The sequence below is a fragment of the Saccopteryx bilineata genome, chromosome 1, assembly GCF_036850765.1.
Source record: "Saccopteryx bilineata isolate mSacBil1 chromosome 1, mSacBil1_pri_phased_curated, whole genome shotgun sequence".
Taxonomy (NCBI): Eukaryota; Metazoa; Chordata; class Mammalia; order Chiroptera; family Emballonuridae; genus Saccopteryx; species Saccopteryx bilineata.
Genome location: NC_089490.1, coordinates 186670003 through 186696664, shown reverse-complemented (window position 1 = coordinate 186696664; position 26662 = coordinate 186670003). Strand labels below are relative to the sequence as shown.

General features: G+C 39.7%; 1 protein-coding gene across 5 annotated transcripts in view; it reads right to left on the bottom strand.

Annotated features, from left to right (window-relative positions):
- Positions 1–26662, bottom strand: part of SLC10A7 (solute carrier family 10 member 7) — a 223466-nt gene that overhangs the window by 178466 nt on the left and 18338 nt on the right. The gene's annotated exons all lie outside the window — the stretch shown is intronic.

The window sequence follows — 26662 nt, the reverse complement described above, 5'->3', positions numbered from 1 at the left end:
GGTTTGCTATAATTGGCTGAAGGAAGAGAGAATGACAAGAGATATGACAAAATTAGTTTTTTAAATCTCCAATGATTATTCAAGACTTTTTTTTGTTTTCCATTATGCTTTTTATATTTGCATGTATGAAATACATGTTTTATTTTAATGCTGCTCAGTTGTGTGATTTTCTTTGCAAGCTATGATACTTATTAAATAAGGAAAAGCCAAAGGCTATATTCTACTAAAAACATATTGCTTATACATTACACAAGATCATCTTTTAGAACATCATAAATAGGTGTTTGAAATTATAATTTCCTTCAGTGAATTAAACACAGTAGTATCTTTTCTTGATAAAATTTTCCCTTATCAGGCCCTGGCCGGTTGGCTCAGCGGTAGAGCGTCGGCCTAGCGTGCGGAGGACCCAGGTTCGATTCCCGGCCAGGGCACATAGGAGAAGCGCCCATTTGCTTCTCCACCCCTCCGCCGCGCCTTCCTCTCTGTCTCTCTCTTCCCCTCCCGCAGCCAAGGCTCCATTGGAGCAAAGATGGCCCGGGCGCTGGGCATGGCTCTGTGGCCTCTGCCCCAGGCGCTAGAGTGGCTCTGGTCGCAACATGGCGACGCCCACGATGGGCAGAGCGTCGCCCCCTGGTGGGCGTGCCGGGTGGATCCCGGTCGGGCGCATGCGGGAGTCTGTCTGACTGTCTCTCCCTGTTTCCAGCTTCAGAAAAAAAAAAAAAAAAAAAAAAAAAAAAAAAAAAAAAAAAAAAAAATTTTCCCTTATCAAGGTGGTAAAGAAGGTACATAATTTGACATTTAAAAGATCATAAGTTTACCAATTTGGCTAGGGAAATACTTTCAACTAATCTAGTATTTCTTTAAAAAGAAGAGTTTCAAAGAATATTATGTTTTGGTTTTATTTCTTAAGGACTATTTTAATAAAAATGAATCCTCTAGTCAAAAGTGCATTTATCCAACATTTCTATGAAGTTTAAATATTAGCGAACTAATACTGTTATTTAAGCCAACAAACCTGATATGCTTTATGTGCAGTCCAATATACTGCTCACAAAAATTAAGGGATATTTTATAGCTTCATATTCATTTTTTAAATATCCCCTAATTTTTGTGAGCAGTATGATTAGGTAAAAATTAAGTACCAAGGGCCATATCTGCACATGGCACTGATGTTCCCTGTCAAGGTTACCTCTGCTACTCTAGCATTAATGGTTTCTGCAGTGAATGCTCACCACCATTCATTAATGGATGGTGGCGAGCATTCAGCTATTTGTCAGCTTCATATCGACCAGACAGGTTTTTATATAAGGCAAATGCCCACATTAGGAACAAATTTATTTGCTCTTTACCAAACAACCTAGGGAAAATTCAAAAAGAGAAAAGATATAAATTTTTTTCTTCTCCCATAAGTAAATCCTGAGTTATTGAATAGTCTCTAAACAACATACTATATTATATGTTGGTAGAAGTATAAATACAGAATATTAAACTTAATAATAAATATTAATGCTTGTATATATATTAAACAGCAAAATTATACACATCCCCTTCTTGATCTTCTGGGGATTCCAAAGCCTTCTTTCTTATTCTTCATGAATTCTTAGATTTTTGACTAAATGTAATACATTTTGCAAGTCATTAAATACAAAAACTTGATTTTTGATTTAAAAACAATAAACAGCCTCGTGGGAGCAAGATAAATGGTCGACCTCACCATTTTAATTCCTTCAAGGGGTCAGCTTCCACGCTAGGTTAAACAAAAGAAAGGCATTTATATGAAATAGAAAACTAGCTCGTCCATTAATAAGAACTTGATTTTAACTTAAATAGCAACTAATGCAGCTAGAATAATTTGGTCTCTAAAGGATGGTAGAGATGGAAATAAGGGGCAGAACTGTACCATCAGTTCTAGCATGAGCTATTGAATGTTAGGTGAGGTTAAAAGAAAAAAAAAAAACTAAATATAAACGCTAAGAAGTGTTATCTCAAATGTAAATGGGAGTCAATAGAAATAGAAAATGATATGAAAGAAACCATATTTATGTTTAAGTATGATACACCAATTTTAAAATATGTCCTCTTCCCTCCCTGCAGCTGTTTGTGCCAAAGTATTATCCTACATTTGAAATACACCACGTCTTCATTTTGACTCTCCCAGCGCACCCCTTCCCTTCAGAGAACTGCTTAGAAAGGACCCTCTCGTCCTCCTGGAAAACGACCTGCTTCTGAAGGACGATATGTACCCGGTTCAATTTGGTAGTGTAGACATGGCTTCAGAAATGGTTTACGGCAAGTAGATTTTGACACTTCTGCCAAGGACGAGATTAAGTATGAAATACCAAAATTACACGTTAAAATAGATGCCATTTTACTTTGTTTCTTCCTGAATAGCCCTTCAGCTGTTGAGGCACATACATTTTTCCCCAGGCAAAATCCCCAGGCTAAAATAACTAAGCCTTATATCTTCAGGAAATCCGGCTTCCCCAACATTATCCTGAGGTATCTGATTATCTATTGGCTGTAGTTTCATTTCATATTCAATCATGTAAATCTTATGTGAAAAAGAAAATAATACTGCACTTTTCTGTCAACTACTCAGACTGGATAGAGTCCACAACAAATACTTAATTTTCTATCACTTCTTTTTAAAATGTTGCTCTTTGTTTCAGCAATAGAGTTAGAAGTTTTGAGGATTATAGAACTGATCATTTTTATACTCACGACATAACTTTCCTTCACGGGCTGCCCTCTCAAGCAGCATGCTACCCCACACTTGCCACTGGGGAAAGGCCCCTTCCATCTGCTAAGATCTAATCCTATCACTTTGCAACCTCAGACTCGCAGGCAACTTAGACTTCAAGACCACCATTTTAAACAGTAACAGATGGTCCAAGGCTATCACTCTAAACTTCAGGTGAAAACACATTTAAATTAAAACTAAATAACTTTATCAAACCAGAAAAAGGAGAAATAAGTAGCACTTAAAATATTTTAGACCATCATAGATTTATGATGGTTTAAGATGAGACAGAACCTCAAAGCTTTTAAAATTAAGAGAAATTAAAATGCATATTGAATCGTCACATCCTAACAAAGCCAACTTAATCTATATCGCAAGCATTTTTATGTAGCACATAATTCTATCACAAAGAATGTTCATAGATTATTACCTCAATACCCACTCAAGTACTAAATCATTATGCACTGAGTTGTTAAAAGAATTTTTAAAAGAGATCTTCACTACCTGCTCTTAACAACTTAGCTCTTCTTGCCAATCGGAAGCATCCTGAGAAGCTGTGGAGAGTGCTCAAACAGAAGTAAGAACTAAGAGATGAAAAAGAGAAACAAACTGTGACAGGGTAGAGGACGATATAATGTACAAAGAAATCTACAAGTAAGGAAAATAACGTGAATGAATAAAAAGCCAAAACTAGAGAACTAAAGTTCTTCCCCTTTAAATTTATTTTTCAAAATAAAAATTTTTTAAAAGAGAACTAATGGCCTTCACCTCCTCAAAGTTGATATCGATTTTTTACAAGAGCATAATTATCCACTTCCCTGTACATAGCATAAGGAGAGATGATACACACAGCAATGGTGGCGAAGGTAAACAGGAGGTCGGAAGAAGGGAGGGGGGAAAGGGGAAGTGGAAGGGGTAGAGCGAAGGGGAGGGGACGGAGAGTGCCAACAGCCAATGAAGCAACCCAAGATATATATACCTGAAAGGTCAGTGGCCATCAACATTGGCAACTTCTGAAAGTTGAAAGAAGGAGTTCCCTTTAGGTCTTTTCCTTAGCAAATCCCTATTTTAATTGTGTGTGTGTGTGACCGCAAGGTATGTGTCTTGGGAGTGAGGGGAAAAAGGGGGCATGTGAGGGGTCCAGTGAAAGAGGAGCAACAAGCCCTGAACCACAACAGAGTGGAATGCTACTTCTACCACTGGGCCTTCCTCCAGGTACTAGGACTGTCATTCCCTCAGATCAGGAACCTGCAACAGTACTGTGGTGCTAGGAGGCATTCTGTTACTCTAAATACTCCTTGTTTCAAGTGAGCCATTAACTGGGGCTGAGAAATATTTATGGTGCAGTGTGCATAACTAACTCAACCCTCATTCAAAGTAGAAAACAAGCCCTGGCCAGTTGGCTCAGTGGTAGAGCGTTGGCCCGGCGTGTGGAAGTCCGGTTTGATTCCTGGCCAGGGCACACAGGAGAAGTACTTGTCTGCTTCTCCACTCTTCCCCCTCTCCTTCCTCTCTATCTCTCTCTTCCCCTCCCACAGCCAAGGCTTCATTGGAGCAAAGTTGGCCTGGGCGCTGAGGACGGTTCCATGGCCTCCACCTCAAGCACTAGAATGGCTCCGGCCATAATGGAGGAACACCCCAGAGGGGCCGAGCATCGCCCCCTGGTGCGCATGCTGGGTGGATCCGGGTCAGGCACATGCGGGAGTCTGTCTGACTGCCTCCCTGTTTCTAACTTCAGAAAAACACCAAAAAAAAAAAAAAAAAAGTAGAAAACAGACAACCAGATTCTGGTGACAGCAAATGGCATTGTTCACCATGGGGTAGCCAGTAACAGAGACACAGGTGTGAAGAAGAAAGACACAGATCACCCTTTGTCACTAAAGAACAACAAATTCTGCTCCAAAAAAAAGATTCAGTGGCTTTTCTGGCTCTTTGCACAAGAAGCCAATTTTATCCTTACTTCAATACTGAAATCTAGAAACAAAGCAATAAATCAATTAATCCTTACAAACCACTGCTGGGAGCTTCATTTTCCTCAAGGAGTCAAAGAAGCCTTGACCACGACACAAAGAATATGAAATTTCCGCGTGCTATTGCTAACACATATCTCCAATTAGGCTTAAAGACATTTTTACAGCTTTTATGCCAAGTTTATATTATTAGATGTTAAAGAGTATACTTACCAGCACTAAGGCTGGCTAATCACGCTCTTGATAACAATGGTTTATGATTATATCTCAAGGAAAGCAGGAATAAGGCTTGTACACAAATTTGTCGTTACATGATGCTGTTGAACAGAAACAAAAACAAGTGACAAAGCCAACTAGATTCTTTTGTTCTCTATTTTGATACTCTTATTTAGAAGCTAGACATCCAAAGTTATAATCAGGCCCTGGTTGGGTGGCTTGATGGATAAAGCATAATCATGGTGCACAGAGGTCACAGGCTCAATCCTCTGTCGGAGCACTTAAGAGAAGCATTTAATGAGTACACAACTAAATGGAACAACTAAGTGGAACAATGACTTGATTTGCTCTCTGTCTGTCTGTCTCTCATTCACTGCTAAAAAGAAATTATAAACAGATTTTTACACATCCTTTGGAATAAATTCAGCTAAAATCTCTTACAAATTTTAGGATGAAGACTAAGTCAAAATAGCAAATGTATCCATATTTTCCAAATTTTTATATGTGTAAACAATATAAAATTGAACCTATAAAGCAAACAGGTAAAGGATAGAAAGAATTTTAAATTAGCATTTCATTCATTATAATATCAGTGTGGAAAGAAGTCAACTATTAATAAGGTACAGATTTCGCACCACTGGGATTTATTTTGAATTCATTATAAGGCCAGAAACCTGTGATCTAAAAACCTCCACTCCAAAGCAGTTAAAAGTTGAAATAATACTACTTTAAAACTAAGGATTGGAGCTTTAAGACTAGCTCTTTGTACATATATACCCTATCATGTCTGACTATTGATTTGAAATTTTAAGTTAGAACCCACTTATTTCATAACTGATTACACACTGGATAGCATATCTATCCTGGATATGAATAACAGCTTAGAGATTTCAATCAAGCATGTGAGTTCCTTTTCATCTCTCTCTTTTGGTTATGTGCACTTCTCAAAACCACACAGAAGGAAAAATATCAAACAAGAAATACACTCACTAAAATTTAAGGTTACTCCAACAAAAGGGTTAATTAGAGAAACAAATTTTCTCAGACTGTGAATAATGGGAATGACACATACTATGTGCCCATAAGTAATTCTCAGGTATCTTTGATCTTCAGCCCCACGCGGTTTCTGTTGCCTACCGGAGCCTCTGGGACTCTCTCAGAACCAGACATCTGGCTACTTTGTTGTTTTAGGCTAATCTCCTCCCGGGAGAGCTCAAGAAATGACACCAGGCAAGGAGGGTCCTGGCAAGGGAAAAAACATTACAGTATTAGCAGATTTCTTTTCCAATGGACGAGAGTATCAAAATTGTCTTCAAATTTCTGTAGGGGTCTTAGGAGCTCTTCTGTTCTGTGGTTTTACTCCAGCATAATTTAAATGGAACGTATGTACTATATCTTTCAGGCCCATCAATCATCTTTAAGAATTCTCTGAATGTTAATCACAGACAAGTATAATGTGTAGGAGAAAGTAGTGGGGGAAAAATACAAATCAGATTAATTCTTCACCCATCTGTTAGGGTTGGGTGATGGCTGATAAAACAAAGATTTTAATTGTTAGCTGAAGGGTTACACAGAAACTGTGGGGTAAGGTCTCAGATTTGCAAATATAGTTGCATGCCTTACATTATGCCAACTCCCCATGCTGCTGCTTCTTTTTACCAGGATTTTTGGAAAGTATCTTAGCTACTAATTTACCAGAAAGGTTTTATTAATGTGTGCTTCTGTAAACTGCCTTTGAGGAAACCAAGCGGGATCAAGAGGAAGTGATAGAAGCTTTAAAACACACAGTCAAGGTTAGGACAAAATGTTATTTTTTGAAGTGACAAAGATCATCAATAGATTTCCTAAGGCATCAAATACATCAACATCTTAATACCTTTTTAGGGACTATTGTTCAATCCCCCAAATCTATACATTCTAAGAAAAAAATAATTTACCTTTTGTTATACCAATAAAATATAAGCCAAGTGGGATAACTGCTTCATCTATAAACTTTATATATTTTATACTAAAATCACATTTTTCCTATTTCCTTTTTTTAGTCTTTTTCTGTCTTTTGAATAAATTTTTAAATTTATTTTTATTTAGACAATTAAATTTAACAGGGTGACATTGGTCAACTAGGGTACATAGATTTAGAGAAAACATCTCCAATCATTTGGACAGTCGATTATGTTGTATACCCATCACCCAAAGTCAAATCATCCTCTATTTTTTCTATTTCTAATACATTCAGATTATATATGAAATCAAATGTTACTCTACAATATAATATTTATATTCTTATATACAGGAGGACAGAAAATTCACTAGCTTGCTAAAATACCAAATGCACTCACCTCATACCTACTATTAAAAGAAAGCCCTTGTTTTAGGTTCCAGTGGTCCTTACAATATTAAAAACACATAGCGATAGAGTGACTTCTCCCTTGTACTGAATTGCAGAAGTTAACAATTCCAATACCCTATCTTATCATAACACCCCATATTCTGCTAACATCCATTATAATTTCCATTGCAGATAAAAATTGTCAGAAGAAGAATGTAAGAAGGCAGTCTTAGGCAATAATTATTCATTTACAATTGAATAACTTCCAAGCAAAGTATTTCCCAACAAAAGAATTATGTTACAGAAAAAAGCCAGGCACAAAAAGACAAATACTGTATGATTTCACTTATATGAGGTTTCTAGAGTAGCCCAATTCATAGAGATAGAAGATAAGGAAGCTGGCTGCCAGGGGCTGGTGGGTGGGGGGTGGAAGCTATGGGTAATGGGTAGGGAGTTTTACTGAGGAGAAATGAAAAGGTCCTGGAGAAGGATGGTGGTGATGATTACCCAACAATGTGATCTGTATGCTCAATGCCACTGAACTATACACATCAATAGAGTTCAAATGGAAAATCTGACATTATATATCATTCAATACAACTTTTACAAAAGAATTATATTGAAAGCGTAATAATAGAAAAACTCAAAGACAATGAAAATTCCGAGACTTTTCTCTGTTTTGAATATCTCTCCTTGACCGAAGATGCATCAAGTATGTAAGAAGACTCACACCTAAATTTATATATTTTTATCACTATTGTTCAAAAAATGAAAAAAAAATCAGTCCCAGAACACATTAGCAAATGGATTCCAAAGAGAATGCTTCCAAAAGTTCCATTAGTGTTTAGAGATCTATGTTACCATTAGAAATACTGTGCTAACAAAACTATTTCTCAATACGAATCAAAATTTCCAGAAGAATCAAAGGAGGTAGCATATTTAAAACAATTGATGAGATGATTTTTTTATAATACTATATATAGGTTATAATGGACCCAGGAGTAAATTCATCCTTTCAGATGCCTTCTAAATACCATATTACCCATATCCCCCCATGTATAAGATATATGCTTTTGCGAAAAATTTGGGGTCTAAAAACTGGGTGCGTCTTATAAGTGGTTGTAGATTTTTTTTTTACTTGCATTTCCCGCTTTTTCATGCTTGTTGTCTCTTTTTCAAATTCTGGGCCCCAAAATTAAGGTGCATCTTATACATGGGAGCGTCTTCTACCTGGGGAAATCCGGTACTTTGAATTAAATTCAGTGCAGTTGCACAACAGTGGCTTCTTCAGTCAGCCTGCACTCCCAGCTCCCACCTGCAGGTAAGTCTGTTACATCACCAGGCCACTGGGACAGGATTGGTGAGCAGCATGCTTCCATCAGATCCATTCCCTGGGATCTAATATATAGTTCAATACAACTTATTCAAAAGAAGTATATTAAAAAGATAATAATAGATTCCCGGCCAGGGCACACAGGAGAAGCGCCCATTTGCTTCTCCACCCCTCCGCCGTGCTTTCCTCTCTGTCTCTCTCTTCCCCTCCCGCAGCCAAGGCTCCATTGGAGCAGAGATGGCCCGGGCGCTGGGGATGGCTCTGTGGCCTCCGCCCCAGGCGCTAGAGTGGCTCTGGTCGCAACATGGCGACGCCCAGGATGGGCAGAGCGTCGCCCCCTGGTGGGCAGAGCGTCGCCCCATGGTGGGCGTGCCGGGTGGATCCCGGTCGGGCGCATGCGGGAGTCTGACTGTCTCTCCCTGTTTCCAGCTTCAGAAAAATGAAAAAAAAATAATAATAATAATAATAAAAAGATAATAATAGAAAAACTCAAAGACAACCACTGAGAGAGAACCTGAAAAGCCTACTACTTCCAAGAACCGACCAGTTCCCAGGGACAGGGCTCCAGTGCTGGGGACCCCTCCTGCCCCTCCTTCCTTGGCCTACTTGCTCAGCACAGGCTCCTGGTGGATGTGTTTGCGCCTGCTCGTTTCCCCCTTTTCATTACCAACCTCTGTGAGAACAGACGAGGCTGGATTCTCTTGGTACATTAGTCCCCCAATCAAAATACCAGCTCAGTGCTGTGTAAACGGCAAGTGCTCAATACTCTCTGGTAAGTTAATAGTGTACACTGACATTTCTCTTTCAGAAACATTTCAATCCATCTACCTTTGATGAGGAGTCAATAAAAGATCTAGGTGTGCTTTCTCCTGTGATTGATTTCTGGAGTAATCCTGTTTTGCTCGAGACACTGGCTGGTGGGATGAAAGTGTCCCAGAGAAGGGGCACATACTTCCCAGCCATGCGACTTTGGTCAAGTCACTGCACCTCTGAATTCTAATTTGACCAACTATATACAAAAGGATAATATAACACCAGTCCTACCTACTTCATATAAGTATTGGGAAGTTACAAGAAGAAAATATAGGTAAAAGTGTTTCATAGGATATGCAAAATAATCTAAAGTGTGTACTGCTCACAAAAATTAGGGATATTTTATCACTTTATATTCATTTTGAAAATCCTCTAATTTTTGGGCGCAGTATATTAATCACAAGGAGAAGGTCTAAAGAAGCATTCTGATATATATTTTAATTCTATGTTTACTAAAACTTCCATAGAAAAATCACTGTTTATGTTTATCTATTTTAAAATTTTACTTATTGATTTTATAGCAGGGAGAGGCAGGGAACAAGAGGTAATTGCTTCACTATAGCTGTTCATCTGTTGCTTGTTTGTGCTTTACAGGGCAAGCCTAGGGTTTCAAACCAGCGACCTAAGCATTCCAGCTTCATGCGCTATCCACTGTGCCACCACAGGTTAGGCAACTGTTTATTTTTAAATAAGTACATTTTACCTCATTGTTCATTTAAAAAAAAATATCAGGTATTTACTAATGTCTTCTAATGTCAAAATCATTTTTCCTTTATGATATATTTACTTGGCTAGATAGTTTGAGCTCATCCAAAATTAAAGAGAAAAGAAAATGGACTAAAGGTCCCATTTAGCTACTAAAATGTCTGTTTAAGTTTTTCATCACTTAATAGGTTTGAAAATGCAAGATAAACCTTATAGAAGTCTTTCATTTCCCTCCAGGACAAATGGACCATGTAACAGTCTCCCATTTCCTCCCAAGCATTAGAAGTCTTTTCTTTCCCTCTAGGCACTGTGCCAGCATCCTGGAGGACCCTGCCCTGTGACTGCCCATGGCTGACACTCAGACAGAGCTCGATAGGTGGGAAGAACCGAGAGAAGTAAAAACATGACAAGGGACAGCCAAGTGTGTATCTTGATTTTTCCACAGAAGTTAATGACTTTTGCTATAAAAGTTTAACAAAGGACAAAGTAACAATGGATGCGAATTATTGCCTTACTAAGACATATTTAAATTGAGACACTGATAGGGCTAGATATAAACAAATTCTTTCAAAAATATTAATCTATTCAAGTATATTACTGTGTCTCAATATACGCCAAGTACCACAGTAGACACAGAGGATACAACTGTGACTAAGGAAGATGCATTCCCTGCCATCTTAGTGAGATACGCAGGTATTTCCAACAGTCTGTGCTACGTGTGCCCTGATGGGTAAAGCAACACAGGACCCTGGTACAGAGAAGGCTGAGTCCTGAAGGGAGGCTTGCAGTCAAGTACAACCATCAATGCCTACACAACTTCTTAGAGACCATTCTTGTACCTAATTACTGGCTTCCTGGTCTACTCATAGGTCAACCTTTATTTATTTATCTATTTATTTATTTATTTTTAGCAAGAGAGGCAGAAACAGAGAGACAGAGAGAAGGACAGACAGGAAAGGAGAGAGATGAGAAGCATCAATTCTTCATTGCGGTTCCTTAGTTGTTCATTGACTGCTTTAATATATGTGCCTTGACTGGGGGCTCCAGCCGAGCCAGTGACACCTTGCTCAAGCCAGAAACCTTGGGTTCAAGCAGTGACCTTTGGGCTCAAGCCGGTGACCATGGGGTCATGTGTATGATCCCACACTCAAGCCAGCAACCCCCTGCTCAAGCCCGATGAGCCTGCACTCAGGCCGTCAACTTCGGGATTTCAAACCTGGGTCCTCTGCATCCCAGTCCAATGCTCTGTCCACTGTGCCACTGCCTAGTCAGACTATTTTTTTCACCAGGTAAGTTTGGGCACTAAGCTACGTAGAATGGAGAGCTCTCCGCGCCATCTGTCCCATTTTGTGCTAACCCAGAGACGGGCAGTGATGTAGCATATGTGCTGACAGCAAAGTGCCTGGGTTCACATCCAGCTCTTCCTTTTTCACTTTTTTCTTTTTTTTTTTTTTTTTGCTATACAACCCTGCATAGGTTTCTTAATCCTTTTTTTAAACGTCAGTTTTCTCATCTTTAAAATGGGGATAATGATAGTACTTAGCTCAAAAAGTCATTAAAAGGATTAGAGGACTTAATATAGGTAAAGCCCTGAGAATGAGGATTGACACATGATGTGCACCATGCAAGTGCTGCTTAGTCATACTATGCTGATGGCCAGAGCATACTGTGACAACGACTATCTCTGACTGCGGGTCAGCAGCTCCTAACTGCTGAGAACAGAGAAGCTGCCCACAAAGTTCAAAGTTCCCAGGATTATATGTTGTTGCCGTCCTGAGTGATTCCATTTTCCTTCTGTGACTTATTTTTCCTTTTAGGCCAGAAATCAGGAAAGTGCAGAAAAATGCTAGCATTTCCTCACCTCCCTAAGAGGTTTTGTAAAAGAGCTGAGGCTTCCCCTATGTGTAAGTCTCCTTATTTAGCACATAAGTGTCTAATCAGTTAACATCCTCCCATTTTCTGTTGTTAATCAGTTCATAATGAATTGGGCCTAAAGTTGTAAAAGTTCATAGATACTTCTGTACTGCATTAGAGGTATACAAAGAAAAGCAGTTTCTTCAAAGAAAATGCAAAAACTGATTGGAAGGACCAAATTCATACAAAAATATCTGATGAAGGGTGAGTGTCACAACAGAGATACCAGAAAAATAATCTACTGTGGAAGGAAGAAAAGATTAATTCTGACAGAGCATCTGCAAAAGGCTTCTCGAGAGGAAGTGGTGTTTGAGCTGGGCCTTGACCAGGGGGCAGGATTTCGACTGGAAGAGACAGAGAGATGCGGGGGTCTGGTCAAGAGGGCTGACTGCAAACAGCAAAAAGAGCTATCAGAAACATCAAGTCGTCAAAGCAGTCCATGGGCCAAGACCAAAGGAACTGTCTGCTAGTGACAGGAGGTCAGGAATCCCCCTGAGAATAGACCAGAGGAAAATCGGAGAAGCTGATTCAAGAGGACATGTGAATGGCAGGGTTGCACTACAGGTTAGGGCAGTGTTTCTTACACTGCAGTTCACAAGATCAGTGTAGTGAATAGTGACTGGTATTCTTTTCCCTCAAATGGAAGAAAAGGAGGGACAAAGGAAAAGGAGAGGAGGGGAGGGGGGGAGGGGAGGGGAGGGGAGGAGAATAAAGAGTGAATTATACAAAGTGTAACTACCTTTGGACACGTTTCAGGTTCTATCTGTAGGCTGTGTTTAAAAACAAATGTGCAGTGGTGCAGTGGATAGAGCGTCAGACTGGGATGCAGAGGACCTGGGTTCGAGACCCTGAGGTCGCCAGCTTGAGCATGGGCTTATCTGGTTTGAGCAAAGCTCACCAGCTTGAACCCAAGGTCTCTGGCTCGAGCAAGGGGTTACTCAGTCTGCTGTAGCCCCCCGGTCAGGGCACATATGAGAAGGCAATCAATGAACAACTAAAATGCCATGACGAAAAACTGATAATTGATGCTTCTCGTCTCTCTCCATTCCTGTCTGTCTGTCCCTATCTATCCCTCTCTCTGACTCTCTCTCTCTCTGTCTTTGTAAATAAATAAATAAACAAATAAATAAAATATTTTAAAAAAAAACAAATGCGGACCACTCATTTGGAAGGCCCTGCAAGTCCAACATCTTGGCACTTGATTCGACTGCGGCTCAGTCCCACTCAATATATTCAGACCATTAGTTTGGATCCGGGTATTCTTGGTTATGAATAATCTGCTTGAAGAAGCTGCTGCACTAAACAGGGTGTTCTCACTAAGATATTTAGGAGACACAGCCTGATTTCTTCATAAAGCAAGTAAAGTTATAAAAGGTCATTTCCAAAGTGTCTAGTAATGCAGTCAAGATTAATCTCGATTCCTTCAATTTGATAGATGCTGACCACCTTCATAGGAAATATACAGAGGGTCCTCGGGTTATAGCACAGTTCCATTCCTACCACAGTGACATAACCTGAATTTTGGTGTAAGTCGAAACACACCCTAGCCTAACACAAATGGAACATTTGTGCTTTTAACAGTCCAAAAGAGTGTAGGTAAGAGTGGGGGATGCTATCTCCCTCACTCATAAGCTGTGTTGCTGTGTTTTCTTCCACCACACGCAACCAAACTAGTTCATTCACGTAGTCCGTAAGTACGACGCTATTGGTGTAAGCTGAAACACATCTCAATTTTTTAAAGTTTTTGTGGGAATGAGCATCATAAATTCGAAATGTCATATGTTCAGACTGTCATAACCCGAAGACCCCTTGTTTATGTATAATGTAATCTTCCTTTATGAAGCACAGAATGTTATAGAGAGAAAAAATTAAGAAAGCACAAATATCTACAATTAATGCAATAAAATAGATTCTATTTCACCAAAAAAGCAAAACAACAGATTTTCCCCCCACATTTATATAGGCCCTTATATATTTTCCCCAAGCTATTTTCATCTAAAACAACCTTGTTTTGGTTAAAAAACTAAAAAAGAGTACACCCAAGATGACAGAGCTAGTTAGGAATAGGGCCAAGAAAAAAAAGCTATGTCTTCTCAGATTTAATTTATTGTTATTTCCATAATTCCATGGTTTAGTAAATTTTTGAGAATAAATCTTCTATTTTCAATAAAAATAATTTTGTAAATATGCACAAATACATGTATAATTGGCATGTAGTCATTGTATAGATAAGACACAGAACCTAGAAGAAAGTACATGTCCAGAATTTGGTAATAAACATAAAAATAACCAAATTCTCTATAATAAGATATAATAATTATGAACATTAATCAGCTAAATTAACTAATAAAAGGTTATAAGTATGTTATTTAGACTAGTGTTTCCTCAAAATCACAAAGGACTCAGGGTACCTCCCTAAAAAGGAGGTCTTATATTTAAAATATAACTAATCAGCCTGACCTGTGGTGGCGCAGTGGATAAAGCGTCAACCTGGAAATGCTGAGGTTGCCGGTTCAAAACCCTGGGCTTGCCTGGTCAAGGCACATATGGGAGTTGATGCTTCCAGCTCCACCCCCTTCTGTCTCTCTCTCTCTCTCCCCCCTCTCTATAATGAATAAATAAAATCTTTAAAAAAAAAAAAAATATATATATATATAACTAATCAAAATAAATCAAATTATTAAAAACTTTTATATTAGTCACAATATATGCATTCTGATATTGAAAAGAAATAAATAATAACAAATTTTTATTTATTTATTTATTTATTTTTTTAGTGAGAGGAGGGAAAGCAGAGACAGACTCCCAAATGTGCCCCACCGGGATCCACCTGGCAAGCCCACTAGGGGGCGATGCTCTGCCCATCTGGGGCTGTTGCTCCGTTGCTCAGCAACTGAGCTATATTTTTTTTAGTGCCAGAGGTGAGGCCAGGAAGCCATCCTCAGTGCCAAGGCCAACTTGCTAGAGCAAATCAAGCCATGGCTGTAGGACGGGGGGGGGAGGGGGTGTGTGAGGAGAGACAGAGACGGAGAGAGAGAGAGAGAGAGAGAGAGAGAGGAGGGAAGGGGGGGAGCAAATGGTCACTTCTCCTGTGTGCCCTGACCAGGAACCGAACCTGGGACTGCCACAAGCCTGGCTGATGAGCCAACAGGCCAAGGAACAAATTTTCAGTATTTATGCAGAACTTGTTCAAGGGTACCTGGTTTTGTGCTTTTTTTATTTATATGTTTAGTTGTTGGACAGAACCAAATGGTCTTCCAAGCTTTACATTTTAGAGGAAGTATCCTGAAAATCTGTTCAGTGCCCCCTCTATCTGGGTCTGAATCCCCAAAGCAATCTTTCCATTACTGATAAGGCTCCCAGGCCCTTTTGTTTCCAAAAGGAATAATCTTGGCTATCTGACATAAGCATTCCAGGATAGTAGGAAATATTTATACAGAAATATAATACAAACTAATCAACTGGGGTTAACCCATTTATTTAATTTATTTAGAAGCCCACCATCTTGTAAATATATTTAAACACTATCATATATTGTAATTTACTGTTTGTGTTTGTGTTTGTGTTTTATATCCCTTACTAAACTAAAGATTCGATGAAGGTACTATGTATAGCAAGCTATAGCAAGTGCTCAATATACATTGTTACATGAATGAACAAGGTGAGTGAATGAGCTCACTTAGAAGATCAGATTCTTGAGAATGCAATGATAATGCCTTAGAAAAGCAAGTGATTTTATCAGTGACAAACTTCTGCAATGATGATATAGATGCTTGCTTGGTATATTCCCTCACAATGTACAATTACTTCTGCACATGATTTCATGAGATCCTTATAAGCACTCTAATGAAACAAGGATGCAAATACTATTGCTCCTCTGATGAGGAAACCAAGGCAGGCTCAGAGAGGTACAGGGATTACCTGGTGACCACCCAGACGCCCAGGTGAGTAATGGTAAAAGTCGACATCAAACAGCTGCTTTGATTCTATGGCAAGTACAGGTATATCCTTTGCTAATGGTCGGGTGGGTTAGCAGCAAAGGGGGTGATATTGTGCTACAGTGTTATAAGCTGGCATGGTCTAACAACTTCTCATTCAAGATCAGGACTTGTCCTTAGGTCTGTAGCAGAGATGGACCCAAAGGTGGGGGGTCAAACTAAAGAGAGAAGAAGGACTCAGAAATCTGGCAGGTCCCTGGAAGATGCTCCCATTGGGATGGGACAAGAAAGAAAGGAGAGATGTACCAAGAGAAATGGGAGGGAAGTATTGGGTAAGAAAAAGGGCAATGAAGGTGGATCCAGGGTGTCAATGGCTGCAGTTAAGTCACTGAGGATGAGAACTGAGCATTGGCCACTGGATTTGGTGAACCGAAATCACCGCCACGCATTAACACATTGTGGACCAGTAGTTTTATTGCTAGCTTTACCCAGTGGCCAGATAAGTTTCTATTGAACAAGTACAAAAAACATTTTACATAAATGTTAAAGGCACACTTTAAAATTAAATACTCATTGCATTTTGAAGTTATTTATTACATGTTCTTACAAGCTAATACCTTTGTAAAGTATGATATTTGTAAAACACTGTATAATATGAAAACATGAGAATTCTCATGATCCGTCTGCAATGTTTAAGAAGACCCTCTTGGTTAAAGTGGTAGAAGTAGAAAACAATCTGAGATGCATTAAGGGGTTAAGTGAAAGACTCCTCAACTAACACACAAAAACCTTGGGAAATCTAGGTATGTTTCACACAAGTTGTATAACAACGTAAACACACTCAACTCTTCCTGGTGATCCTAAGAATGCTAACCCAATTCAGAAGATGACACTCAAGTTAAAAGGCAGACACGGACGCATAGCAGGGACGGAGAATGTTTGCTGCTGCTGCTATTACTTCTGTTCTTTCACCTGTCAGAGAAAAAACTGTTACCACTTCCCAGACAGCACAGGAGCCTAGAGGCTAAAAAGTGTACATCTGCCAGCCAGCTTGCACGAGGGTTCCACACTGCCAGCCTTTTTCAGATATAAAATTCTTCCAAGATGCCATTAAACTTGCACGGCAAGCAAAAGCGGTAACCCACCCCATTTGACAGAGGAGAAAGGCAAGGCCCAGAAAGGCCAAGTGCTTGCAGAAGCGGAGACAGGTGACTGACAGATCAGATTTCCATTGCACTTCCAGCCCTCTCTCTGCTGATCGGATCTCCTCTAAATGCCTTTATAAATGTTTCAATGAATTTTATCTTCATGCATTGGATTAGCAAGATCAACTCCCCACTGATAATGCAAAATAACCCTGAAATGTTTCAGGCCTCCCTGGTAAGCCAGAAATTGAACTTTCTGTCTCCGTTTGGACTGTGATGGTCTTGATCTTTCACCTCTAGCGAAAATCCTCTCGTAGCTGCAACTTGAAAGTTAGTAATGAGAGCCTCATTTGCTTTCCAGGCAGACGGGAAACCTTTTTTAAATACACTCAGGTTGCCATGACCTTCGTCTATACCTTAAAGAGTTGGCCACATGTAAAAATTTTCTTTGCTCAGGAGACATTCTTAAATTGTCTCTGAAGAGATTTGGGCACTAACTCCATTGATGAAATTAATACACACACACTTTTAACGTGTAACCTTTCTTATACTATACCTGAAATCAAATCTTTCCCTAAAATGTAGTTGGAATTCTGCACGACTATCAAAAGGTTCGAAAATCTTTCTGCTTGCTAAGTAAAATATAGTCAAAATGCCAGCTTAAGGTGTTTACGTTAAAAGAAGTCCACTGGCCTAACCCTAGACGAGGCAAGAGGACAGCAGAGTGCCTACGAGACGCAAATTCACTCTAGATTCCTAACCTGAAGTTCTGGCTGTGCCACACGGCCAAGCGGGGCTGAGTGCACTTGGGTGCCTTTTGTTATTTTTCAATACTAAAAAAGGAAAACAATAATTTGATGATATGACCCAATATAAAGCCATTCCATTCTGTTTTGTCTATTTCTGTGAGGTTTAGACATGAAATACAGATTTTTAAAATAGTATAGTGTCACGCTAAATGCAGGCTTCAGGAAGGCAAGCCCCAGATCTTAGTCTCCTGTTTGTTCTCTCCGGTGGACAACAGTATTTGCATAAAGTGGGTATTTACTGATTATCACATTCTACTTTTATTATTATTTTTTTATTTTGATTTTTTTATTAAGTGAGAGGCAGGGAGACAGGGAGGTAGAGAGACAGACTCCCACACGTGCTCTGACCAGGGATCCACTCAGGAAGCCCCCTACAGGGTGATGCTCTGACCATCTGGGGCTGCTTCTCTGTTGCTTGGCAACAGAGCTATTTTAGCACCTGAGGCAAGACCATGGAGCCACCCTCAGTTCCCAGGGCCAAATTGCTCAAACCATTCAAGCCATGACTGCAGGAGGGGAGGAGACAGAGGCTGAAAGAGAGAAGGGTGAAGGGGAGGGGTGGAAAAGCAGATGGGCGCTTCTCCTGTGTGCCCTGACTGGGAATGGAACCCGGGACTTCCACATGCTGGGGTGACTGATGCTCTACCACTGAGCCAACTGGCCAGGGTCAGATTCTACTTTTAAAGGTGGATGGTGGGCATAGTAGTGTTTATTATTATGCTTTAAACTGTATATATGTGCTTTAAACACCTTTTCCATAATTTAAAAAAGAAGTAGAATCCTGAGAGCTATTCTTCATACATTCTAATTCAATAGGTTTAAGGTGAAGATAAGTATTTTTCCTAATCAGTCCAGGTAATGCCAGTGTGGGTGATCTACTGACTCCACTTTGAGAAAGAAAAGAATAAACAAACCAACATGCCTATAATCAGTACACTGCTAGTAGTGGTGAAGGTGCCTTATTTTCATGTTTTTAATTATCAGGCTCAAGTTTAAACACAGACAACATAGAGTTTAGCATAAAACATTATTCTCAGATATGACTGGAAACATCTTCCTAATTTTCTCTGATTTATATCTATTATGATTCTTAATGCTTTTCTTTTCTTTTTCCTTCAGATATTTGAAGGCAGAAATCCTTAATTATAGTTTTCTCCTACTTAATTTCATGTCCAGACTCACAAAATTTTACAAAGTTACATAGCTTTGTAACCTTACTTGAGAATTTAGAACTCATTTTGACTTTGCATTTTTAGAGAATGGCTTTTAGCTGAATCCTTCACTCTCTCAGCTTGCAGAAAGAGAAATATTGAGGTTAAAGAAGATAGCACATCTTTTTTCCAAACCAGACCTTTTTTACTTTTTCATTAAAAACCAGCATGTGGTAGAGAAAAGAAATATCTCTATAACAACAGCATGAAAACTACATAACTCTCTCTCCAAACTTAGAGAAATGATTTTCCAGTTTCTTTAAAAAAGAATCTTGGAGTCCCTGTGGTAGTTACTATAAGGCAGAAGTTACTTGAATTTTAATACAATGATTTCCTTAGCAAGTCCCATAAGGTTTAAAACTGCTGTAAGCCTTTTGGGGGGAAAATGTATTTTTTAACTCAGACCTTTACATTTGGAACAGAAGTTTAAACCAAACAAATGTATAGTTTCAAAGGAAGAATAAATGTTTATCCTCTATCTCCTGTATTATAATGAAATAGAAAACGTTTTGATCCATCTTCTTTCTTGTATTTAGAAATAAAATTAGGATTCACCAAGTCATACTTTTTCTGTTATTTAAGAAAGGAACTAAAAGGGCACACACACACACACACACACCCACACACCCCCTACACACATTACCAACATCACCATCAACCAGACCATGTCAACAGCACACTTTTGAAAAGTTACATTTAAAACACTGGAATGAATAAATAACAATCACACACAAAGAAACCTAACCATGTCTCCAATATTTAAATAAAAGTAATTTAAAATTTAAAAGCCACAAAATAAGACTGTCAATCAGTTCTACCCTAACAGTCTCATTTTAATACTTAAAGGATATGCTAGCCCTCCAGCGTATATGCATTATTATGCACATACACTGAGTTCCTTCTGCTGCTAAAATTACTATAAATTCTAGTTGGCTCCCTGAAACAAAAATACCTAAGCTATAACAATAGAAATTGTTTAATAACCTTAACAAAAGATAATAAGTCTACTTCTCGCCAAAGTACAAGTTCTGAGTTTAAAGGATTCAATAAATTTCCATCTATGACAAAACTTTTTGGTAACCAATTGTTTTATGGAAAAAGCCTTTAAAATTAAAGGCATATTAGTAACAGAAAAAAAGAATTCTTCCTAAGTTATATAACAACTTTGCAAAATAAAACTAAGAGAATCATTTCAAATGACACTATTATATCTGCATACATCCCTACAAATCAGATGTTCTTTTACACATGATGGTGTACGCTAAACATGTGTATATATACATTAAAGATGTATATATAAATATAGGGGAGCATACACTAAATGTTAAGAAGTTTAATAACATAAAGCCTGGAAGAAAAAAACGTTTCTAACATGTCATACATACTGCAAAGCATAGTCTGTTTGAAAGGCCATAGACATGCGCCCCAGCGATTTCCCCACCGTGTATGGAGACCCTCATGGGTACAAAGCCGCTGAGTGCCGGACAGAACACAGAATCACAGATGAGGATGCTCAGAACCTTCACGCAATGGCACCTGACACTGGATTTGGCTTTGGGACCTCTTCATTGACATGTCCCAATAAATTCACTTTCTACCCGTAGACCAATCTTCCCCTTAAGGACCTTCAGCAAAAGCTTATACTCATTACTTTATGACATTTTTTTTAAAAAAACAAAAACATTAAACTTAAATTTTATCTAAAATTTTTACTTGCAGATTTTCTTGTTCCATAATCTGACATAAGTATAAAATAGTCCATTCATTTTACATCATAAGATACAAACAAACTGGACTTTGCAAGCTTCATTTCTAAAGCTCAACTTTCAATACTTAGGAAAAATTGAATCTTATTCCCCAATGCAAGACAGGCATGAAGATACACCACATAAACATTTAAAGAACTAGGCAAATGATATTAGGAAATGAAGGAAACATCTGTAAATTCAACATTATTAACATACAACTGGGGTCGGGAATCTTTTTGGCTGGGAGAGCCATGAACGCCACATATTTTAAAATGTAATTCCACGAGAGCCATTCAATATGTTTAACACTAAATACAAGTAAATGTTTGCATTTTATGTAAGACCAACACTTTTAAAGTACAATAAGTCTCTGAATTCTTTTTAATAACGTTGTTATGCTGTTGCTAACCAATGATGAATAAAGTACTTCTTACCATTAATGTGACTTTTGGTGCTGCATGGTTTTGCTGATGGCTTTGTAGTCTGGTTGATACGTGGTGAGGTTAAGCTTCATGTAGGCGTTGAGACTTCCACCCGTTAAACATGATCATAGGTTGGTCTTAATGTTCTTTAGATGTGAGAAAGACTGCTCACATGCATACATAGAGCCAAACATCATCAGTACAGCAATACTCACACGCTGCAGTATGTGTCATGTGACAGTAAGCGCATTCCAAGTTTTGACAATCAGCTGGTCTGCAGGTTGAAGTTTTTTCATTTCTCCCCACTTGTGTTTGCTCGCCAGCTCTGCTTGCTGTGGTGCAAGTCTTTCCAAATCTTCATTCAGTGACTTGAACTTATTCACCCACATGTCTGAGGCCTTTGGGTCAGCAGCTTGTAGCTCAGTGTCTCTGACAGAGACACTGGGGATGTAACTCAGGTCAGCGCTGTCCACTGTATACTCATGTGGATGGGTGATGAACTTAAAAAGATGAGTGGGCTCACGAAATTCTCCAAAGTGTGCTTTGAATGACTGCAGGAGATTAGATGTGAGCCTGCTAGCTGCTGGAGATCAAGATGTTGAGCAGGGTCATTTGCTGTGCATGCATCTTTAAACTTTCCCAGTTTTTCAAAGTATAGTAAATGACCTGTTTCAATGTTGGCGATGAAGAGTTTCAGGTTGTTTTCAAATGCAAACACTGCTTGTTGAAGGGATAACACTGTATTTCCAATGCCTTGCATTTTCACAATGAGCTGGTTCAGATGTTCAGTCATGTCCACGAGATAGTAGAACTTCAGGAGCCACTCAGTGCTAGCTAACTCAGGATGCTCGACATTTTTCATTTCAAGAAAAGTCCGGATTTCGCTCAGACAAGCCATGAAAAGGCTGAGCACCTTCCCTCTTGACAACCAATGCACATTGCTGTGCAGAAGCAGACCAGGATAATTATTCCCAACTTCATCCAGCAGTGTTTTAAACTGGCGATCATTTAAAGCTTGGGCAACAATAAAGTTGACCACCCGAATGACCAGCGACATCACCTCACCAAGCTGCTCGCCACACATCTGAGCACAAAGCACCTCCTGATGTAGGATGCAGTGAAAACTTAGGATGGCTCTCTTTTCATGTTCACAAAGAAGCACTATGAATCCTCTGTTTTTCCTCACCATGAACGAAGCACCATCAGTACACACCGAAATAAGTTTATCCATCAGTAGATTTTTTTTCTTTAGCAAACTCAGTGAAAGACTTGAATAAATCCTCCCGTCTTGTTGTCTCTTTCATAGGCAAAACAGCAAGACTTTCCTCACGTAGTGTGTCACTGACAGCATACCTTGCAATCACTCTAAACTTGGATAAATGGCTTACGTCTGTTGAGTCATCCAAAGTGAGAGAAAAGAATGGTGCTGCATTTATGACCTTCACTTGTGTTACCTCGGTTTGATTTGCCATCATGATGGTACGATCGTGAACAGTTCTTGCCGACAGAGGCATGTCTTTTATTTGTTTGATTATTTTGTCTTTATCCGAAAAGTCATCAAAAAGTTCATTAGCAATATCAAGCATGAATATTTTGGCATACTCCCCATCTGTGAATGGCTTTCCGTTTCTCACAACTGCTAAAGCACCAGCAAAGCTAGCCGAATTCCAGTCACCTTGTTGAGTCCAAACACGGAATTGCTGCTGACTAGCTTGCACTCTGCACAGTAGCTCTTGACATGCTTTCTTCCTGCTGTCCCCCACTGGATATTTCGATGCAAATGTAGTATGGTGTGTGTCAAAGTGCCGCTTTATATTTGACCATTTCATCGATGCAATTTTATCATTGCATATTAGATACACTGCAGAACCCACTCTCTCCACAAAGGCGAATTCCTCTGTCCATTCCTGCTGAAAAGTACAATACTCCTCATCTTTTTTTCTTTTAGCCATCTTCTTCGTCAAAAAGGTTTCTGCAATTAGCTAGCTGACTACTTGATTAAAAGGAGGAAAGTTTACTTCCTGACCTCACAACGACCCATGTATGTTACGCATTATCCAATAAAAATTTGGTGTTGTCCCAGAGGACAGCTGTGATTGGCTCCAGCCACCCGCAACCATGAACATGAGCAGTAGGAAATGGATTGTAATACATGAGAATGTTTTATATTTTTAACGTTATTATATTTTTTATTAAAGATCTGTCTGAGAGTCAGATGCAGCCATCAAAAGAGCCACATTTGGCTTGCAAGCCATAGGTTCCCGACCCCTGACATACAACATGAATGTAAACAATTGAGATATCTATTGGATAATGAACTGGTAAATACATTTTTTTTCATTTTTTTTTTTAGATGAGAAGAGGGGAGATAATGATGCAGACTCCCAAATTTGCCCCAACTGGGATCCACCTGGCAATCCCATCTGGAGACAATGCTTAAGTACCAAGCTATTTTTAGTGCCTGAGGCTGATGCACTTCAACTGAGCCAGGGTTCCCCAAACTACGGCCCGTGGGCCACATGTGGCCCCCTGAGGCCATTTATCTGGCCCCTGCCGCACTTCTGGAAGGGGTACCTCTTTCACAGGTGGTCAGTGAGAGGAGCATAGTTCCCATTGAAATACTGGTCAGTTTGTTGATTTAAATTTACTTGTTTGTTATTTTAAATATTGTATTTCTTCCTGTTTTGTTTTTTTACTTTAAAATAAGATATGTGCAGTGTGTATAGGGATTTGTTCATAGTTTTTTTTGTAGTCCGGCCCTCCAACGGTCTGAGGGACGGTGAACTGGCCCCCTGTGTAAAAAGTTTGGGGACCCCTGAACTGAGCTATCCTCAGCGCCCCAGGCCATGCGTGAACCAATCAAGCCACTGGCTGCAGGAGGGGAAAAGGGAGAGAAGGGGTAGAGGGAGGGAGGGAGAAGCAGATGGTCACTTCTCCTGTGTGCTCTGACCAGGAATCGAACCCAGGACATCCATATGCAAGGCCAACACTCTATCCACTGAGCCACTGGCCAGAGCCTATAAATACACATTTTAAAATTAATTAATTAGGCCCTGGGGGTTGGCTCAGTGGTAGAGCGTCAGCCTGGCATGCAGGAGTTCCGGGTTTGATTCCCAGCCAGAGCACACAGGAGAAGCGCCCATCTGCTTCTCCACCCCTCCCCCTCTCCTTCCTCTCTGTCTCTCTCTTCCTCTCCTGTAGCCAAGGCTCCATTGGAGCAAAGATGGCCCGGACACTGAGGATGGCTCTGTGGCCTCTGCCTCAGGTGCTAGGATGGCTCTAGATGCAACAGAGTGATGCCCCAGAGGGGCAGAGCATCACCCCCTCGTGGGCATGCTGGGTGGATCCCGGTCGGGCTCATGCGGGAGTCTGTCTGACTGCCTCCCCGTTTCCAGCTTCAGAAAAATGCAAAAAATAATAATAATAATAATTAATTATTTTTAAAGTGAGAGCAGGGAGGCAGAGAGACAGACTCCTACATGTGCCTGACCAGGATCTACCCGGTAATCCCCCCTACAAGGCAATGTTCTTCCCATCTGGGGCTGCTGCTCTGTTGTTCAGCAACCAAGCTATTTCAGCACCTGAGGCAAGGCCATGGAGCCTTCCTCAGCATCCGGGCCAACTTGCTCAAACCATTTAAGCATGGCTGTGGGAGAGGGAGGGGGAAAGAGAGAGAAGGGAGATGGGGAGGGGTGGAGAAGCAGATGGGTGCTTATCCTGTGTGTCCTGACCGGGAATCGACCTGGGACTTCCACACGCCAGGCCATCACTCTACAGCTGAGTCAACTGGCCAAGGCCTAAATAATAAATAAATAGTGGCCAGAGCCACTTTTTAATGCTATACGTTAATGTCAAGAAAATGAGTAAACTTTGAACTTTTGCCAAAAGTTGTTTGAGAACAAAAAGGTTTTTTGACCTGAAAGCTCTTAAGGGAATCACATTAGAGATAATTGACACTTTTAAATCAATTAACACTGGTCTAAGATATACCAAAAGAGACCCCTTTCCTCAAATTATTTCAAGGCAATAGAAAATCATAGCAGGCACTAGTCCAAGACCCCTATAACTCCTCTATCTCACTAATTATGTGGCAACTGAATGAATTGGCTGCATATGAAATGCCGGGTTTCCAACTATCTGCCAATTCTCTTCCTACACCAAGAAGCTAAACGTGGCTAAGAAAAAACACATAACTGTGATGCCTGGCTTCACTTTAAATGCATGACTAAATCTCAGCAGGGTCCTTAGTGCTGCCTGGCAATGCTGCTACCATACTCTCCAGTTAGTTCATTTGCCTTATCTAGACTTCTCCTCTCATCTCAGACATTCAGAGCACTTATCCTATCATGACTCTCAGCTACTGAGAAAAAATCAAAGTCTTCAGAAGAGAACTCTCAAGTACACCCCTTCTGCCCATCCACATAGATACATACCCAAACACTCTGCCTTCCGTCCTGCTATTATGAATAAATGGTCCAAACTCCTACCAAAGCTCATACAACCCAATACTACTCTCTTTCACTTGCCCAAATAAATTACTCCAGCACTCTCTCCATTTACTGTACAATTCCCATGATGAAAGAAACATGTGGTGATTTCTGTATTAAAAAAAAAAAATCTTGGCCTCACATCTCCCTTGAAACACAGCCCCATCATTTCTCTATTCCCTTTTATCACAAAGGACCCCAAAGGAGATATCTATAACTCTTATTTCTAATTTCTTTCTTCTTGTTTTTCCTTGAACCCGCTTCAAACAAGCATTTGCTTCTATACACTACCAAAACCAGTCAGGCCAAGATTAGCAGTAACCTCTGCATAGCTTAATTCAAGGGCCAGTTCTCAGAATTCATCTTATAAAATGTGTATCAGCAGAATTTGACATAGTTGATCCTTCTTCCTTCAAACATATTCATCACCTGACTTCAGGATACCATGCTTTTTTGTTTTTCTTTCCATTTCACTAGTTATGTTTTCTATGTTGCCTCGGTTGGTTACTCATCATCCGGACCACAGAATGTTGGACAATCCTGGAGCTCAGTCCTTGAACTTCTTTTCTATTGGAGAGAGAACTTCTTCTTCTCTCACCAAGTCATCTCATCCAATCTTGGCTCAAAATACCATTTATCCACTGACAACTCTCTAATGTATATCCCCAGTTTAGACCTGAACTCTGAACTCTCATCTAATTGCTTACTAACATTTCCATTTGGATATGTAACAGGCAACTCAATATAACAAAAACACAAACTCAGAAAGCAGACTGCTGGTTGCCAAAGGGGAAAGGAGTTGGCGGACTGGGTGAATAAAATTAGGGGATTGAGAAGTACAGATTGATAGTTACAGAAAAGTCTTGGGGATGTCAAGTAAAG